Below are 20400 nucleotides of genomic sequence, written 5' to 3'. Positions count from 1 at the left end.
AGAAAACTATACTAGACACATTCCTCATTAGGCATCTGTTTATTCCAAAACACACACACACAGGGGATAGAATTAGATAACACTTTTCTGGCTTACTAAATGGGTTAGACTTAGTAAATATGGTACTCGATTTTCAACTGATTCTACCATCTGTCAACAAACTTACTGCTTTTTTCAGGGTTTTTTTCTTGTGGTAATTTCTGGGATTTTTCCCCCTTTGTTCTTTTCATGAATATACATGCTTATAAAGTTTAACGGGAGAGTAACATAGAGAATTAATTCATCCACAAAATCTGAACAGTGTAAGTAACATTACAACCAGAAGGCATAGTGGGGCTTGTAATTCTTTGTTAGTAAACACCATAGAAAAATTTCTCATGTTTAGGAGAGACCTTAAAAGTATTTTGCAGGTATATTCAAATACCAGCTGCAGCTGTTAGGGGTCCACACCGTGTCTGGAGTGCATAATGTAAAAGAGTGTGGTATATGATAGGAGAGTTATTATGAGAAAAGAAGAGAGAAAAACAAAGTACTGTGTCGACACCCTGAAGGGATAGGGAAGGCAAGCCATGCAGAGAATTTGTTAAACAGACTCTCAGTTTTGAATAAGCCCCAGGATAATAAAATAGGCACAATAGAATAAGGTAAACAAGAACAGCACCAAAACATCATAGCTCATCTGACAATGAGATACAGGAAAAAGTAAGTGGCAGTAATAAATAGCAGAAAAGTCAGCTCACAGAAATTTAATTAGGACCCTGATTCTTCTGTACCTGTTGTCTCCTTGACACCAGCTAGAAAAGGAACATATGCCATTAATAGTGAAATTCCTGGCAGATGTATTTGGTCAAATTAAGATTTGGTGTATGTGGATGTGATTACATTGCCCCATCTGGAAAAAGCCCATTGGCTTGCAGTATTCATATCATTACAAGCAGGCTGTAGGCTGGTCTGTGGTAGGTTGCTCTCAGGCACTCCCATATGAGCTGTTTCACCTTGTGTAGATTAGGCTCAGCCAGAAAGAGAAAACAAAATAGACAATGACTCTCAGCTTAGCAGTTAGGATGCTCATCTGGGATGTAGAACATCTAATTCCTGTCTCAGTCAATGTCTAAGTATGATGTAGAGCAGCACCAACAGAAGAGAATTAGACCCCCATACTAAAATATCCTACTGCACCCTCATAGGCAGTGGGAGTTATAAATTAATATCCCTTCCATCAGAGGAGAGGATTGAATCTGGGTTTCCCATAATGTTGGTGAGTACCCTAACCAATGGGTTTTTCAGCAGAAATGCCCACCACAATTCCAGCATGTTTTCAATGAGTGCATGAAAACAAAATATTTTTGTATCAAATCAACTCTTGTTAAAAGTCTAAATCAAGTTTTTATGGTGTTTAATTTTGATGAGAAAAAAACCCCACAGGTCCATCCATCCCAAACTGCTGTATTTCTTTGATTGATGGGCTGATTTTGTAGTTTGGTTGTCAAACCAAAATAAAAAAATAAATCAGCTATTCAGAGAGCTGTATATATATATGACTAAATGAATTTAGTTTGTTATTCATTCCAGAGATAAGAGATGACAATGAAACACAATTCAAATGGTACATAGATGTATCTACCCACTCTAAACAATAGTGAAAGAAAGAAAGGCCCACAATAAAAGAAGGCAGGCAGATTAGGGTGGTGTGAGGACTGAAGACATTATGAGTGGGACTGGCTGAACAAATTGTTATAATGACAGAATCTGCATGGATGAAACTGGAGATATTTGTCAGCTAAGGATGTGCTGACAAAGTAGGGATGGGTAGGGATGGATGGGAAAGGATGTACTGGGAAAGTAGTGTAGCATCAATTTTTCAGCCTGCCTTCTATTCACTTGCCTCAGCTTGGCAGCAGCAAGGGTGCAGAGGGAATTCTTGCCATTCATTCAGCTTTTATGGTCTAGTATTCTTAGTGCTTGACCATGATTCCTTGGCAACTAGGGTTCCAAGGTGATTTCCAAATCAACTACTAGCCAGGTCCAAGACTACTTAACTTCCAAGATTAGACAAGACACAGTCATTTAGTCCAAGCCACCCTCTGAATTTCTGGGTCTACAGTTATTTGAGAAACACTTGTGTCCCTTCAATGACAACTTCAGGATTGCAAAGAAATTGAGTCACAGCAATACACCAGAGGTATGAAACCTGGAGTGTGTATTCATTTAAGATTTAAAGTATGTCATAGACACCCATTCAAAGTGTTCTAGGCCACTGGTTTTCAAACTTCCTAAAGTCAGGGAACCCTCTCCGATCACTTATGCCCCAGAATCCCTAATCCTGGTTCTGTGAGCCATGGGAGCAGACATAGAGCTGGGCGACCCAGCCTGGCAATGGCAACGCACTGCCGCCTAGTCTGCTCCTCCATTACCCTCGGTCTTTTTGTGGAGCCTGGATGACCTACCACGGAACCCCAGGGTTCTAAGGAGCAGGTCACAAACCACTGCTCTAGGCATTAGTAAGTGAAACAGAATAACCCCTCATAAGCATTAAAGCAATAATTTAGGAATATCATAGGATCATAGTTTCATAGAAAATTAGGGTTGGAAGGGACCTCAGGCGATCATCTAGTCCAACCACTTGCTCAAAGCAGGACCATCCCCAACTAGATCATCCCAGCCAAAGCTTTGTCTAGCCCGTTCTTAAAAAGCTCCAAGAACATCTCTGGATAGCCTGTTCCAGGGGTTAACTACCCTCCTACTGAGAAAGTTTTTTACTATCCTCCTAGTAAGAAAGTTTTTTTCCTAATACCTAACATAAATTTCCTTTGTTGCAACTTGAGACCATTGTTCCTTTGCTCATAACTAACCCTGAAATAGAAATTGAAGTTACATAAGAAGAAAGAAACAGAAAATACAAAGGCTAGGCAGGGGAAAGGAAAATACCACAGAAGAATCTTTGTAGTGTCTAAAATAAAGAGTAGGAAGTCAAAGAAAGAAGAAAAATGGATCTACAGGTATACATATATCTGGTAACATGGTGTTAAGCACATTATCATGAAATGAAAACCACTAGGGAGTTATATAAACAAAGCACAATGTACAGCTTCAGTATAATTTAGATGTTTAAGTTCAAGTTAGTAACTTTGGCACCTGAGAGCCTGTAAGTACCTACATTCCTGCAATTGTGCATGACTAGAAGCATTGCCCTCTTGGCCGGGCTGAGCATAACTCTTGTGTATGTTCATTTGAGACAAACAAACTAACTGTCCTCTGAGGGGTCTTCTATGATACACATGCTCAGTGCTCGACCAACATATACTGACAGTACAAAGTTCAGTACAAACACAGCCACAGACACTTTCACTAGAAACATGACTAGAAAAAGAGTTGCCATATCCCAAGTTTATATAATGATTTAGTGTTTAGAGCACTTGCCTATGATCTAAGCCAATGGGGACCAACTTTTTTTGCAGTCTTGCCTCAAATTAGCCCCACAACTACCCCAAGCACCACTCTAATTTCCTTCCCCTCCTGATCTGCTGCTCAGCTTTCTGCCCTATCTGCCACTGTGCTGCCTGTACCCTTCCCAATCTGTGACATGGCACACAGAGGTTGCCTGTGTCACATGCAAGATGCATGCTGCAGGTTGGCCACCCCTGATCAATACCATCATGACCTGCAAGGGATTCTAACCCACATTTCTCACTTCCTGAGGAGTGCCATCACCAAGCTATAGGCTAGGTTGCAGTATGGACTCCGCGTCCTTCCAGCTGAAGCTATGTTACTGTGCAAGAATGCAAGACCCCTAAGACCAGAGAAACAATAAGTAATAGGCAACAGCACTTTGATTCATTCTTACCTCATCCATTTTCAAACAGCTACTGCATTGAGGAGCACTAATAGGAAGCTGGTCCTGTTTCCCTTACACATGTTAAAGGGCTCATCTACGGGTTATGGTAAAAGGCTCCTTGCACTCTGTCCTTTCTGCATTCACAAAGTGGGTGGTTGTACCAGAAATGGGTTGTATTCAGAAATGGCTACACTGAAATAACAGAAATAAAAAAGGTTAGGGAACTGAACAGACCGAGTAGGATAAAGAGAATGGAAGAAAGGGACACGGAGAGGAAATGACAAACGTAGAAAGAGATTCATTGCATGGGAATGTATCAATTTATATTGATAGCGCTAACTGCAGTAGAAGCAGGCAAGCTCAAAGCATGTAACAATTCATTCAATGTGTGATGAAGAAAAGTACAAAAAGTAATCAAGAGTAAGATAAAGGTTAGCACAAGACATAAAACATCAGTACATGGGAGGACTAGAAAGATTATAGGAATGATGGTGAGAGTATAAAAATGATAAGAAAAAGCAAGATGAAGAATGAAAGGAGGAGTGAATAAGAGGTGAAGATAAATGGGAAGACAGGTTTCATATACATAAAGGAACAAGAGGTGGCACAAGAGGTGATCTAGGAAATGGAAGGGGTAATATATTGTCAGAAATAGTTGACACTGTAAAAAAATAAAATGAATTCTTTGCCTCAACATTCACAGAAGTTGAGGCAGAAATAACTAGATATATATTTTCCATGGGAAAAAGAAAATATATTGAAATAAATCAGGACTATACATCACAAAGTAAAAAAAAGGACATCATAAATCCTAAATTAGTAACCAGTGCCAAAGACTCACCCCATAATCTCAAGGAAATGGTGAAAGATAAGTGTAGGTACATTAGTAAATATAGTACTTTTTTAATTTGGAGAAATAAAATAGAGGTTAGCAGATTTGACACCTGCCTTGTTAGGATTGGGTTTAGATTTGATCATGAAAACCTATAACTCTGAAAAACCTATAACCCTTTAGGGACAACACTGAAAAAAATGAATCAAGCGAAAGAATATAAGATAAGAGTACTAAAAACATTGGAAAAAATATTGAAAGCAGCTTAGCAACAAAAAATAAGATAACAGTTACCATCTTAATAAGAATGGTCTACCATGGATTCACAAAAGACATCATCCTTAAAAACTCCTACTGTGATGCTGTGAGCAAAAAAGCTAATGTGATGCTTGCATGTAGAAAGAGAAGAATATAAAGTAGGAGAGTATTTTATGTCTGAATATAGCACTGGTGAGGAGCCACATTATTACTATGCTATTTGCCACAACACTAAATTCTTCCATCTACACTTAAAAAGGACATTGGACCCTGGAAGGTGTTCTGGGAATAATCGCAAGAAGGCTGTGAGGACAAGGATCACCAGTTATAGTGAGGGACTGCAGACACCCACAGTTTTTTGCTTGGAGAAAGATTTCTGACAGGAAAAGGCTGTTTAATCTAGCAGATGAAAGCATAGAAAGATCCAGTACCTGGAGATGGAAAGTAAACTAATTCAAACTGGAAACTAGGTGCACATTTGTAAGAGAAATGGTAAATAATAGTAACAAATAACATTAACCCAAGCACTGGAACTAGTTGACAAAAGATATGCTGGCTTTCCTATCCTTCAAAATCAATATTGGATATTCTTTCTAAGGGACAGACTATGGCTCAACAAAAACTTATTTATTTGGTTTGGGATAAGAATTGCTGGATAAAATTCTAGAGCTGGGGACATGGGAGGAGGCCACAATAGATGTCTCAGCTGGCCTTACAAAGTAGGCACTTATGAATCATGGGTTGAATTTCTGAAGGAGTTAACAAACTTATCACATGGCATCTGGTGAAGGGTGAACAGTATGGCAGAATGAACAGTAAATGAACCTTATTTTTGATCCAGTGTTATATAAAATTCTAATTTGAACTGCTTGTCATTATAAACATGTATGACTATCATATGAATATATGATATATTAAAGTCACCTATGTGAAGATAAAACTGGTCTCGATATCAGAGATAGTAAGACTACTGAGTAAACAAGAGAAGAGATCAGTAGTATAGTGGGCGCTGGGTTAAATACAGGCATACAATGAATGAGAGCTAAACAACAAACTAATTGTGGGGCAGTAAGTAATCTCTACAGACCCTTTGTCTGTCTCTAACTAACTAGGCAGCTAGCTGAGCCCTAACTCAGGGACTACCTCCCAATTCCCAACTTTCTCAGTCTTCTGTTAGGGAGCAACTCTAAATTATAACTTTTATCACTACAAGCTCTAAGGATCATTATTAGGTTACATTTTTTTGGTTTTATATACAGTATTAATGGACAATTTAGCAATGGAGTTTACTGATGATACAAAGCACAAAAAGAGGTGGTCAATATAATTGCAGAGTGGATTAAAACTGAACCTCGTGAATATAATAAAGGCCTATGTCTTTTAAGACTTAGGTGGATCAGGTGCTTGTACTTTGGTGTAAAGAAATGTAAAGAGGAGAAGGACACCACAAAAGGGAAAAGGACAAAGGCACACAATAGAAAAGCAAAAAATAAAAAGAACAAATGATAACACATTAAACTCTAAAACACTGATGGTATGCTTAACAATCATTAAAAAAAAAATTTAAAAAAAAGCATGGATACCTTTGACATTACTGGCTAGGATTTGACCAATATTATAGAATAGCATTTAAATGTGTTTATTAAACATGAATATTTTCAAGAATAAAACAGGCAGGAACTTCAAATTATAAGATCAGAAGATGTAGAAACCCATTTCCCCCAGACCTGAAAAACCATGGGAGAAAAGTGTTTGTGTTTTCAAAAACCAGGCTTCTTTTGAAATGTTGATACACAAAATAACTGATACCCTTATAAATACTGAGTAATTCAGGGTGAATTCAGTAATCTGTTAAAATGATTGACTCTGAATGATTCTTGTTCAGTTCTCACAATGAACAAGTTTGTGGTAAGTTTTCACATACAGTCCTTCCATTAAGTGAAAAAATGTTTCAAATGAACACAGAACCAGGTCCAGAGAACGTAAACTGGAGGTGAAAAACTAGCAAATACTTTGAACATGGAAGGCTAACAGGGACAATCTCTGACCCCCTGCTGCAGAATTCCCAACACAAAGTTTCAGTCAGTGATTCCTTCACATTATCATTCAGAAGGAACCTGGCTGTGATCAGTTCCAAAAAGCCAGATCACAGACATCATGGACTTTAATCGGGACCCTTCTCTAATTATAGCACAAGACGTCAGTGTGTATAGCGCAGGCCCAGAATTGGATCAAATTGTTAAGGGAGAATGATGAACATATCTGAGAATATAATGATTGGTCCTGAAAAGTCACAAACAAAAGAGGGCAAAAGGCAGGGTAGGGTGGCACCATAGAGACTAACTTTCAGAGAGACACAAGCTTTCACAGGTAACCTATTTTGTCAGATGTTATCACTAAGGTCTCATCTTAGCCTGCCTCCTGCCTCACTTCAGACTAACATGGGTAACCACATCTGTAAACAGAAGGAGGAAAGATTGTTTAATTATAGATGTTTTAGCTCCTCAAAGCAAAAAATGAATCTAGTTGTAAGCAGGTTGCCTCACCTACTCATGTCTGCAAGCAGGTTTTACTCCCTGAGGTGCTCCTAGCCAGCTCTCCCAAATAAAACACAGACTTTTTTCAATAAGCAAACAAAATTAAACCCTTCTCCCCTGTCCCAGGCACTAAAGGAGGAGCCTTTTGGCTCTAGCCCCAGCACAGCAGGTTGACCCTTCCTTGCAGCAAGCTATTCTACTCAAAGCTTGCTTCCTCCTCTCTTGCTTACTCTTCTGGGAGCTTTTTAAAGCTCCTATCAAGACATTCCCCACCTATCCACATGCCTCATAGTAGGGCTTTTTCAACAAGGCTGATTGTTCCCACTTAGAGGGCCCTTGTTAAACCCAGTCTGTTGCACTATCCCATCACGTCACGTGGCAAGGCTAGCCTAGTGGAGAAGCTCTATGCCAAAATAAATGAGCTCTAGTGTGCTGAATCAAAAGGACTCCAACATCACCTGACTCCGAATTCCCAAAACTGTCAGATTTCGGGAAGCCGATACAAGTTGGTACAGACATAGTCAATTACCAAAGGAGCTACCGGTGCTCAGAAGTTCTAAGTTACCCACCTTACTTACATGCTAATATACGGCCTTCCACATCTTTCATCGGGCACTCAAGTTTTAAAATGTTAGCTCTTTGGTTCTATGACTGGAGTAAGCCATACTATCTGCCATCCAAGGTGGCTTTGAAACGAGCCTCTGGGATGCTGTGATAACAAAGAAAAGAGTCCCAATATAGGGTCTGACATACATTTGGACAGTCTTTAAAATCCAGATTATTTACTCAGTAAATGTTAACTGCTGTCTGTTGTCACAACCCAAAGTTGTGAGTTTTTGTTTGTGTGTGCTTCGGCACTGCTAAATTATGTTCCCGCTAAATTGCAGCTTCCTTGCACAGTGGAGTTCTCTGCTGCAGAAGAGAACCCTGGTGCAATGGAGAATTTCCCACCAAACTTGTAGCTTTCTTTGTAGGGTGCATTTCTCTGCTGCAGAGGAGAAATGCTCATTGCAAAGAGTTCCCGCCATTCGTATTATAATTCGAGCCCCATTATTGGCTAGTTTTAAAATATGCACACATGGCGGCTAGTGATTGGCTTGCTAGCCGTATAAAAAGCTTGAGTGGTTTCCGCCCAAGTTGGAGGACTCCACGAACACCAGGAGGAGGAGACTTCACACTGTGTGAAGATCTCTAAGCGCTGCGGATCCTTACGGACCCAACGCATTTCAAGCAGGCAACAGAGGTCTGATCAGCCTCTAGCCTCTCCCCGTCGCCGAGCGCAATCCTAGACGTATCCCTATCCTATATGCCCAATTTTCGAACCCACGGAGTCTTAACAGCTCCGGGGGACCTGGGAACCAAACAAAACCCACGGAGATTCAGCCACTCCATGAGGAAAGAATTGCCGAACCCGCGGAGCCTAAACCACTCCGGGGCCAAAGAACCGAGTTTGTCAGAGTCCTCCAACGAGGATTTAAGCAGAGCTGCACCTGGAAAACTGTCCAGCCTACACCACGACCATCTTGGGTGTAAGTAAATAATCTTTTCAATCAACCACTACGTCTCCGTAACTAATTCTAGCTCGCGCGTACCTTACCGCCCCGCGGTTTTCTCCAGCCCCGCGTGCCCGGGCTGCTGGCCACAGTCCGCATGCACAAAGACGGGCCCGGCTCGCCCCTGGCCCACACATCTGTGAATAGTTATCGTGTATTGTCAGTCTAGGCCACCATAGGTATTGTTTCCCTGCTTATGCTTTAAGTCCCACTTACCGTGTTATATTCAACAATATCATCCCCTTTTATATTGGCCCACTAAAGACAAATTCCACATCCTTGCAGCAGTAAGTCCCACGTACCAATTGAATTCATAAAATGTATTACTATTATCCTTTCCCTTAGAGGAGGCAGTGTGCTTGAAGAGGCTGCTGAGGGGCTTCACTGAGTCAGAACATCTCCCTAGCTACATTCATTGACCAGTCAGTACTATTCCAAGTTTTCAGCTTTGGTGACTGTACATGCCCCATATTGAACAAGGGCCTATCTTTAGTTCCCATACGGAGAATGTTTTACTCTTATAAGTATTGTGTCTTAGATTTCAATGTAATTTCCTACTTCCTAGCCCCTCTCTTTATTCCCATAGCCCTCCCCACCCCAAAATTCATAGTTTTCATTCTTGTTCAATTTATTAACCCAGATATACCTAGAGAGTAAATTCTCACTTTGTTCCCTTGCTGAGTTTCTGAAAGATAATGAACTAACTGGTTTCTGGGTAATTTATGCGTACATTTATATACTAAGCTGTAGTTTAATCAAACTCCTTTGCCTTGCGTAGTATAATAGCAATATCTAATGAAAACATATGAAGTATGTGTTTCGTAATTACCTCAGACAGCTCATTTCGATTCGCTTCCTATTTAAATCCCCAAATTCCTATCTTCTTGCATTGTAAACACTTTCCTTCCTATCTCATCAATCTGAGTTATGTAAATGATGTGGGGGTGGGGGTGCAATTAGATTTTTTTCCCCTCAGTGTTATCAAAGCCTCTGTTCTCAAAGAAACAGCTGACAGGGGTGCACACAAATATGCTTCTTCTTTGACTCAAGAGCCAGAGTTCATGTAAAATTGCAAAGAACTCTGCAAACACTGTTGGAGTGGTATTGCTGGGCCCAGGATACAGAGATTTCTAAATTAATAATTCAGACAACAAACACATTAATAAACTGAGTCTGTGACACAACACAAGGGCGAGTGAATCTGAAATATGTTGAAAACTATAACCTTGACTGTCCTCTCAGTCACACTGGAGTAGATCAGGACTAATTCCTTTCAGGCCAATGGGACTATAGGAAAGTAATTTGATGTGAGAGAATCAGGTGCTATATTTCCTGATGCCTCAGAGATAACAAATTTGTTATAGAAGAAAAGGGAAGGAAAATGGATACCTAAAAGGTCCAAGGTAGCAACCCTCTAGGAAAATGACTTTGCACCAGCCTTATGCAATACTTCAAAATCACAGCCACAACCAGCAGGGAACCAGATAAGTTTCCACAGCTACCAGCTACACATAATATGCAGCCATGGGTGGTAACTTTAATGCATCTAAGGAAAAGGCAGTGGAGAAGATATCAATAGTGATGTCAAATCAATACAGAAATTGTCAGTAGTGGCCAATAGGCCATCCCCTCTTGCTACTGTGGAAGGGTACTCTTCCTGCCTAGGCTAAGGTAATTCTATGCATTTATAGTTTAAATGTAAACCTGCATTTACTCAATTGTAATTGACTTGCCAAACACATAACCAAATAACATGAATCTACAGAAATAATATTTTGCTTCTGAACAGCACCTTCTGTGCTGAAGGATCACAGAATAATTCACCCAAAACTGTAAATTCACTTACTGTATCAACTATTTTGTCCTTCTAGGAGGAAAACACAGGAACAGTGTCAGCTGGTTTAAAGTGAAATCAGTGGAGGCACATTTGCTTACACCAGCTGCAGATCTGGCCCATGTTCTTTAGTGTAAGATGACTTGTCTTACAATCAAGAAAATTACCGCACAAAAGAATAAAAGTAATATCTCCTTGAGCAAATGTGCATCTTCTTTAATACTGGCAAGGCAACTGAGTTCTACCATCTTTATGTCAGGCTGTTGACCATAATCAAGCTAATTGGAATTTATACTAGTGTAAGACAGAGCAGAATAAGAGACAAAGTGTGCCAGGAAACAAGCATATTTCATAGATGTTTAAAGGTGAAGTCAGAGCCATCCCTAGAGGTGTGCAGGGTCCGGGGCATATCAGCCTGTGCAGGGCTAGAGTGGGGTGTCGAGCAGCCAGAGGTAGTGGGGAGGTGGGGGTGGCAAGCGGCCAGAGCCAGTCGAGGGGCAGGGAGGGGAATAGTGAGCAGCCGGAACTAGCAGTGCTTGGTGGTGGCACGTGGTGGCTGCTGCAGAGCCTATGTGGCACTGACCGCAGGGCCCCCCAAAGTGCAAGGCCCAGGGCAGTCACCCTGATTCGTGCCTCCTAGGGACAGCCCTGGGTGCAGTACTCAAAAGAAAATGATAATTTCAAATTACAAACATTACATACCTGAGAATATTTGTGGATCCCTTCCTTTGTAACCTAGAGCAGAGGTTCTCAGACTGTGGCCCGTGGACCACCACTGGTCCACAAGCTCCATTCAGGTAGTCATAGATTTATTTTTTCTGATGACAGAGATTAAGTGGTCCACCAAGACCCTCAGCAATACTCAAGTGGTCTGTGAAAACAAAAGTTTGAGAACTGCAGACCTAGAGGGTATCCTGATATCACCTGAAGTTGCTGAACTTCATTGTCAATGTGGCTGCTGAGATGTCAACAGTCCTATTCTCTTTTTAGCTGTGATTCATATGGGTACAATGTGACTCCTTCCTTGCTGTTTTCTCAGTCCTGATTCCATGCCATGTTCTCTTCTTCTTTTTCACTAAATGCATCTTCCTGTCATTGCATTTGTTGTTTCTTTTTCTCTTCTTCCTTCCTGTCAGTAATATTAAATATGTTTAATATGTTTATTAAATGGAACTCAGTTGAAAGACAGAGGTATGTGGTTATACAATATTGTTACTAGGATCTGTAGGTTTAGTAAGGCTAGTACTGACTTGTTGTAGAATCTCAGTATCTAACAGGTTTATTTGCCAGGCAAAATAAATTCTTCATAAAGTCTCAAGATCTCCTCCAGTGTTGAGGGTCTATCTCAAATCCTGCAAATCTGTCACTTTCTTAAGCCCCTAAAGCTGGAATTACTAGAATAGCTTGAATAAGAGCTTTCATTTACAAGGGAAAAGATCTATTTCTAGCTCTTATGGGTCAGGAAACAAAGTTAAAATTATAGAACATAAGTGACCCACACCAAAAGGCAAGTTGCAGACATAGGCTAAGGAGAGACATTCAAAAAGCCAGAGCCTGAATTGATTCAATCATTGCAGGTTATTCTAAACTGGCTAGGCTGAACTGGTTTGTAATTGGACAAACATTGTCTCTGGACTGAGGAAGTTCAGGCACATGCCTGCAGTGGCTCAGGCTAGAACCTGGGGGTGCTACAGCAGCCCTTCCTTCCCATATACAGTACTGAGCTGAGGGGGGTTTCTCACGGGGAGGGAGTGTTGCCAGACCCTAGCCTCAGTTAGCATTCTGAGGCAAGGGAGTGGGGTGTGCAGCGTATGCTTCTGTTGAAGATACGGAGCTTTTCAATCTCCCTCCCTGATTTTTTATACTGTCTGCAGCAAACTGACAGGCAAGCAAGCCAGCAGGGGGCTGATAACAGTGTTTAAAATAGTGTTTATTACGCCATAGCAAAACAATAGCCTCTCTCCTTAAACTCTTCTTCAACAGCTTACCAGCTGACCTGTGGCTTAGCTCCAAAAAGCCCTAAGTAGTCACTGTTCTGTCTGCCTATCCTAGTGAAATTAGAAAGACACACACAGACACCTCTCAGCATTAGCTAGCATACCGCATTCCTAGCGCACATGGGGCTGGGGTCCGTGCTGTGGGAGATGGGATGGAGGGGGGGCACGGATTCCTGCTTGAGCAGTGGCGGGGGGAGGGGTAAAGTCAGGGGGAAGCCAGGCAGACCCTTCTGTATCTGCAGTCTCTGCAGGAGCTTCATCTAGGGAGCAGAGGGGAAGGGCTATCCCTGCTATGGAGCAGAGAGCCCTGCCCAGCCCAGAGAGAATGCCAAGATGCTGGGGGAGTCTGATTTATCTTAAACCAGCAGGGGTCTGGGACAAACATTTCATAAACCAGTTTGAGCCAAATCAGTTCAGTCTGATACTACATTCAACCAGGTTTATCTCAGACCAGTTTCAGCCATTTTCAAACTGGTTTATGTGTAATGTCCTTCCCTAGCTATAATGCCTAAATCTGAAATGCTGAAGGTGTAGAAGACTGATTCTCCCTCCATGGGTTGGGATAAAATCTGAAGAAAGAAACCATATTAATGGTAAAATATAATTCTGACTTTGAAGTAAACACTTTACTAGTGAAGAAAGTATTGCAACAAACTCTTGAAGGTCAGGTTATTGACTCCTGATACTTGATTTGGGGGGGGGGGGGGGAGTCGTACTGTCATTTGCTACACAGTTCACTCATTGTTTCAGAGACTTCTTACTTCCCCCCCAGATCATTCATTCTTTGTTCCTCAGATCCCCATTTTGATTCCTTTTTGCCGTCCTTTTCTAGTTCTGACCCTCCTTGATATTGCTCTACAAAATCAGGAGGTCATCTCCTTCTCTAGACTCCATTCCCATCCTACCACTAGTCACCACCATTTTCATTCCTGGTCATCACACTGTCATCCTTCATGTCCCAAAATTGATCAGCAGCTCTACTACCTCTTAAAAAGAACTGTATTCCTGGCAGCAAAATATTTACAGTAAACCACAAAGTTTTGTGATGCTGGGAATGAGTAATTTATCAAGGAAAAATTAACAACACAGGCTGTTAGGAGTCTTTTGTCAAAATAATATGTTCCAACTTAAACTGGATAAGTTTCTCTGGAAATTGGATTATAACAAAAAACACATAAACTTCCCCTACCTAGTAATTAATTGAACTTACAAATTCAAGGTTAACTTGACTTCTGGTGGAGAAAGTCCAGTGCTACAAAGTAAGCCTTTAAGATTAGCTAAGGCTTTATGGTAGATGTGTAGGTATCAGTTGGTCTGTGGTATATATACATTAATATATAGATTCCATACAGCATCCAAAGCATGGAATTAAGTGGGATAAATGGGGTTTATGATTTGAGGAACAAAATATATGCATACGTATTCTATGAATTTATACAAATAGAGTAAATCTGAGAGTAAGTTGGCAAATATGGAAGGCTAAATCTTGACTCTAATGCTTCACATGCAGAAAGCCTACCCAGAATTCTGTTCCTATGAAGTCTACTTCAATCCTGCTCATGAAAACTTCAGAAACATCCTTGGAACTGCTCTATACACAGCCAGCCCAAAGACAAAGCACAGAATCCTGTCACACAGTGATCACCCAGAGGAATGAGATATGGGGAGGTATTGATTCGCCCCATTAATGCTGGTTGCCAACGGGGGTCTCCCCTGTTGATTGGGTTGCCAGTTTTAGAAGCTATCTAATATTTCTGAAACAGAACTATCATTTGGGAAAGAGAAAAACCTACTTGAGTAAAAACATCCACATTCACAGAACTGCAATGGGAGTAACCCAGCAAATCATCCATGACCCCCTAATCTCAACACTTTAGGTATGCTAAATTTAACTAAATGACATTTGAAGCCAGTTATGCAGATTTAGGGTCTTACTTCCCTTTATGTAACTTGGTGGGCTTTTCTGAGCCAAGGGGCCCTAGTTTCTGGTGAAAAATAACTCAAGGCTTCCTTCCCTCCAGAGCTGTGCCTATCTCATTGAGCCACAGAACTCCTGGCTTGTTCTAATACAACAAATCTTCCCATCTTTACTATCCAATAGGCCAGCTTCAGCAGGAAGGGTGTAGGGTGCTTTTTTCACAGTGCCTAATCCATGGCTTCATGGTTAGGTTACTTTGGTAGGAAATAACAATATAATTTCAAACCCCCTGGAAAGAGAGCCCTACAATCTGATCTCCGAGCAATTGCTCTAGTCACTAGGCCATTGGACTAAAACAGGGGTGTTAAACACACCTTGTGCCCCAGGCCAGATCTGAACCATGGGATTCCTTGTGGGCCTGATCCAGACTGCAGAGGGACCCAGCACAGGACATGAGGAAGCTGCAGGACCCAGCACAGGGACAGCAGTTCTGGCCCAGAGCACATAGCGGTGGTGGAAGCAGCTCCAGCTCCAACCCAAGGCATGCTCCAGCCCCAGTGGAAAACCCCATGCTGGAGACACAGCTGCCATGAACGCCACATGCCCTTTGCTGCAGCAGCAGCTCCAACTTCAGCATGAGGTACACGGTGGGTGCTGGCAGACAAGGGGGTAGGGCCAAAGCAGTGTGGATGGACAAAGCAGATGGATAGTGACTTGGACTGCGTCAGCCCTCATTCACCCTCTTGCCACTGATTTCCATGTTTACCAGGGCCCAAGGACCCCAGATTCTCTAGCAGGCCACTCTGCCTGGCCATGCCAGTAATCCAGTTTGACACACTGGAACTAAAAATTTGGAGAGTCCTTTTCTTTCTCCAAACAATCTCTAGTCATCATTTTCCTGTCAATAATAGTTCCAGGACATATACAGAATTACACACTTTCCTAGGGAGATGAGGACCTACAAATCTGGGCAAATGGCCTAAAATACCACTTGTGTCTAAGTTTGCTATGTAAGTGTTACTTACCTTTCTAATGGTGGGGATGAGTTGGGCCTATATGGTCATGAACATATCACCAGGTAACCATAATACTACTATCACCTAACCTTCGAGAGCCTGACTTTTCAACCTTAAATTTCTTTTAGTGTACAGGAATTTTTTTTTCAAATGTAGTATAATGTGTACAGTGAAGAAAGGAGCTCATGTAGAGAAGGATATAACAATAATCTAGGTCCAATATAGAAACACACAGTGCTGCTCAAAAGAAGACACACAGCGTAGCACCACTGATACTTATTTTATATTCTTAGCAGAATTTTATGATTGATTAAATCTCTTGCTTTACTTGTCTGTGCACAGTGACAAAAGTATGCAATAGTTCATCAGAGTCCATTCTTTCTGGGCATCTTGCTGCACTAATAGTTATTCAATGACACTTTGAGCTTAGCATACTTCAATAAATGTATTTCTTCAGTTGACAACATGGTTAAAACCTGTGCTTGGTTTTCAGACCAACACAGTTGTAGTAACATGGTACACATTTAAAAAATGTTGTTTGCTTATGTGGATTGGATCTAGCATTTTTAAAAGGTTCACTTTCTTTTGGATAATGCAAAATGGTAATATTACTGCCTGTTTCTTTCAACTCACCTCATTGATTTTGAGATTATATTTGCTAAGCAGCTCCAATTAACAGTAACTAATAAGATGTTTATTGTCATACAAGTAATTTTCTAATTTTACTCATAAAATAATGAAAAAAATAAGTATACTGATTTTATATGCATACAGGCATGAGTATAATTAACCACAATGCTCAGTTTTCTATTTTGATGCTTTCTATATGGGTATGTCTCTCTCACGTGTTCTTATGTATGAAGCATAGGTATAGAAACCACTTCCTCCTCTGAACAATCCATTAAATAACCTCAAGGCTGCAGCTATACATAAAAATGCCCTTCAAAAATAATGAAATTATCAGTTAATTAAGGTAATATGTTAGTATAGACATTATGCATAACAAAAGGATTTAATCCTATGTGTGTTAAGAAAATGGAGGATACCTTTATTATAGAGTTGTTACTACTTTCTTCATAATAGTTAGGTAGAGGTGGGTAGAGAAAAGGGCTATAAGGATAAGCAAAAGAAAGACATGACACATGAGTCATAAGTGGGAAATACTTAAACATGAAGAATACTGAACAATAAAAGGATTTTATGTTTAGGAGCATATTCTCAATTCATGTATTTTTCTCACTGTCTCTCATAACTTTCCGCTACCTGAAAATGTATCCTATCGTGTCATATTGTATACTATTTGTTCACTCTAAAGCAAGTGTGAAGCTGCAACAACACTTAATAGATGTTGGCTAGAAGCTCTCAATTTTGTATTTGTGACTAACCACACACCCAAAATAGTCTATGGAAAATAATCTTTGGCCCTTGCAAGGATGTCTGAGAGAAGAGAGAGAAGTTGTCAAGTGTTTTCCTCCATTGTTCACCTTACCTCAGGATGAACCCGAGATCATACTCCTATGTTAAGGAGCTGATTTCTGTGTACAACCAAGATTGCTCATTGGCTCAAAGATTGTAGCACATCCCTTCTCAGGCCTTCACTTCCTACCTCCAACCCATGGAGCTGGGCAAGGGCAGGGCAGGGCAGGGCAGGGCAGGGCAGGGTGGTGCAACTCAGTGTAGCGTGCAGTGCTGAGGAAGCCTACAGCGTGGTCAAGGATGGGAGTCTGCAGCCAAGAAAGTGGTCCCTAGCTGCTAAGAAGTCAGACAGCCCCATCGTAGAGCATTACAAATACATATTTCAGTCATCAGAGTTAGAGACCCAGCCCACTAGCAAGGACTTCGCAAGCACTATGGCTCTGTGCTATATTAGGCATGAACCACATCAGACAGACATTTTCAAGTGATTTATAGGAGAATCTGAGACTTTTATACTTACTGAAGTATAAACACAATGGTGTGGTTGTCCTAGAATTGAAAAATGATAATCTGCTTTAAGACTAAATATTTCTAATTATATTCTACTTAATCCACATATGTGGAAGTATATATTCTGCTAGAAAAGAAGAAAAAATCCTTCTGGGCGTGTGAGCCCTGGATCATTTTCAGTTGCTATTCTAGTAATACATGTGCATTCAAGTGACGCATCAGTGTTCATCACTATGACCATGCTCTAGTCATTAAGTATGACAACTTTACAGTCATTTTTGAACAAAGCACAAAAAAACTTCTATAGAAATATGAATCATTTTTGGTGTGGAGGGGAAGGGAGGGAAAGAGCACACAAGCATGTAAAATAGTAAATATTAAAATATAGAAGATCTAGTGAAAACAACAAAAAGGCATATTTGTTTCAGAATGTCTGCATGTATCATGACAATAATATCTAATTAGGTTAAGTGTTCTATTTAATAATTCACTGTGTAATGAGATAGAGTAACAGACAGTAATAGGATTTGTCAAAGCTCAAGCTAGTGTCTTATAATACATGTTAGATATTTTAAACACATTTAGAATAACCAGATCAATTGATTTAAAAGCCACTTAGGATGCTGTGCTGTTGTGAACTATGCCATCCTTTGGGTTATCTGAAGGAAAAGCCATTTACTTGACCTTCCTCAACTTTGTTGCTTGTGGCTTTTATTAGTAGATTATCCCCGTGTACAAGATGTTATGGAGAAAAGCAGCACCCTATGAAAATATGTATTCTTAAACATTTCCTAGCCAAAAAAATAAAATACACTTTAAAAATACACCTCATTCTAGAGTAGCCACAGCATAATCTCAGAAGTTCATTATAGCCCAGAGCACACTGTTTTGCATCCCAGATTAAAGGATTTTCAAAAGGAACTGTGATTGTCTTGTCACGGTTGAGCTAGATATTAGTTGGCTGAGCTGAGTATCAAATATGGGAAATTAGTTGCCATTAAAAGCTAGCTTCAGGCAGTTCATTTCTCATCAGCCAAGCTGTGTGAGTCTCCTGCTGTGGACAGTGAACATTAGCTTACTAAATACTTTTGCTAATCAGACACTGCATTACTAACGGATGTTCCTGAATTTAGAGGGGGGAGCTGGAAGGCAGCTACTGAAAATCTGTCTGGGGTGAGATTAACATGCTTTTCATTATCAGAAAGGTTAACTCACTTTTTTTCTCTAGGCCCCTGTTTAAAAAGATAAGACAAAATACTTCCCTCTTTCTGTAACTAGTGTTAGAACAACTCTTTAACTACATTTTAATCCTTAGAAAAACAGAAAAGAAAAATTTAATCAATTTAATGTGTAAGATACATAACAGAAAACAGCTCTTCTCTCTATAAAGTTATGCAGCACAGGTAGTAGTTTGCTAGAGGCGAGGATAATTTTTATTTAATATGCACTGTAATCCCCAGCAGCATTAATGCACTACTTATGTGCAATATCACAAACAATTCACTCTTAAATGATATGATGGATGGTATTTGCACTTCTGATAAGATACTTTCAGGAATGAATAAGATGCTTTTGATAAAGTTAGAACTGACCTGAACTTTGTTCCATCCTCAAAACATGTTTTTGTTCTTGTTGGAGAGTTCAAAACGTTAACTGCATTCTTTCTTCCCTAATAGTTATGTGCCCCTTTGCATTTCATGGTTATAGCCAGAGTGAAATAGGGGAAGGGAGTCTGTTTTTACAAGATTTTCAGAATGAATTCTTCACCTTTAAAAGGGTTCAGATAATCTTCAGATAAAAGTGTCTGCCCCCAATGAACCTCTAGATTCTGAGGTTTTACTATCATTATTTTTTACAAAAACATACAAAATATCATCATAAACTCAAAGTAATTTGTTAAGCTTAAAGGAAGAAAGATAGCAAAATGATACAGTTTCACAATTAAGCATTTGAAAGTGATGGAATGCCGAAGTGATGGTGAAATGGGCAAAGCTGACCCAGGCCCTTACAGATATATACGCTATAAGAAATCCTCTACTGCAGCATACATCCAATAACAAGATTCAGATGTATCTTCTACCTTCCCCTGCTCTTACACCACCCTGCATCTCAGCCAAAGACACACTATGACTTAGTCAAGGTTTAAAGTGAAAGAAACCTTTTAAATTAAAAGGGAAGGAGAATCCTTAAACATGACTGTATATTTAATTTTAATTTTTCAGTAATTGAAGTCCATTTTACCTTTTTCCAGTTGTTTTCCCCTTTAAATTTCTTATGACTTAGTATAAAAATAAAAATGGCAGAAACTGTACAAAGTTATCATTCTTGGGTTGTACAGACCACCTAAAGATCAAATGCTGAGTAATTTTGGATGTCTAATTTGAGACACAAGGAACAGAACTCAATTCCACTTTATTTGGCACTCAAATGGCATTTTTCCTGCCATGACCTACCATGGTTGGCACATATGTTCCAATTGTGATCCTATTCTACTCTTGTTGTCCTATTCTTACATGTTCACAGTGCTGACATGTAAGAATCCACACTGCTACAAGGCATTCTGGCCAAGCAGGTTCATGGCTTCATACACATGTACATGAGCATAAGTTGCAGAACTGTGACCCAGCAAAAGCTGGGAGGACGGCAGCCCTTTCATACTTTAGTCCAATAGCTAAGTAATTAGGGCACATGCCC

At 40.2% G+C, this 20400-nt stretch overlaps 1 protein-coding gene across 8 annotated transcripts in view; it reads right to left on the bottom strand.

Moving 5' to 3' along the window:
- The window catches only part of LOC109285183 (uncharacterized), a 295380-nt gene that overhangs the window by 162014 nt on the left and 112966 nt on the right, over window positions 1-20400 (bottom strand). For 7 of the 8 annotated variants that reach the window (XM_059723888.1, XM_059723887.1, XM_059723890.1 and 4 more), the window contains one exon: window positions 11552-11978. The exons of the other annotated variant lie outside the window; for it this stretch is intronic. The gene's annotated coding sequence lies outside the window, so the exon portion shown is untranslated. The remainder of the gene's footprint in view (window positions 1-11551; window positions 11979-20400) is intronic. 8 annotated transcript variants of the gene reach the window in all.

The sequence above is a fragment of the Alligator mississippiensis genome, chromosome 3, assembly GCF_030867095.1.
Source record: "Alligator mississippiensis isolate rAllMis1 chromosome 3, rAllMis1, whole genome shotgun sequence".
Lineage (NCBI taxonomy): Eukaryota > Metazoa > Chordata > Crocodylia > Alligatoridae > Alligator > Alligator mississippiensis.
Note: the sequence above shows the minus strand (reverse complement) of the source record. Positions and strands in the feature narration are given on the sequence as shown.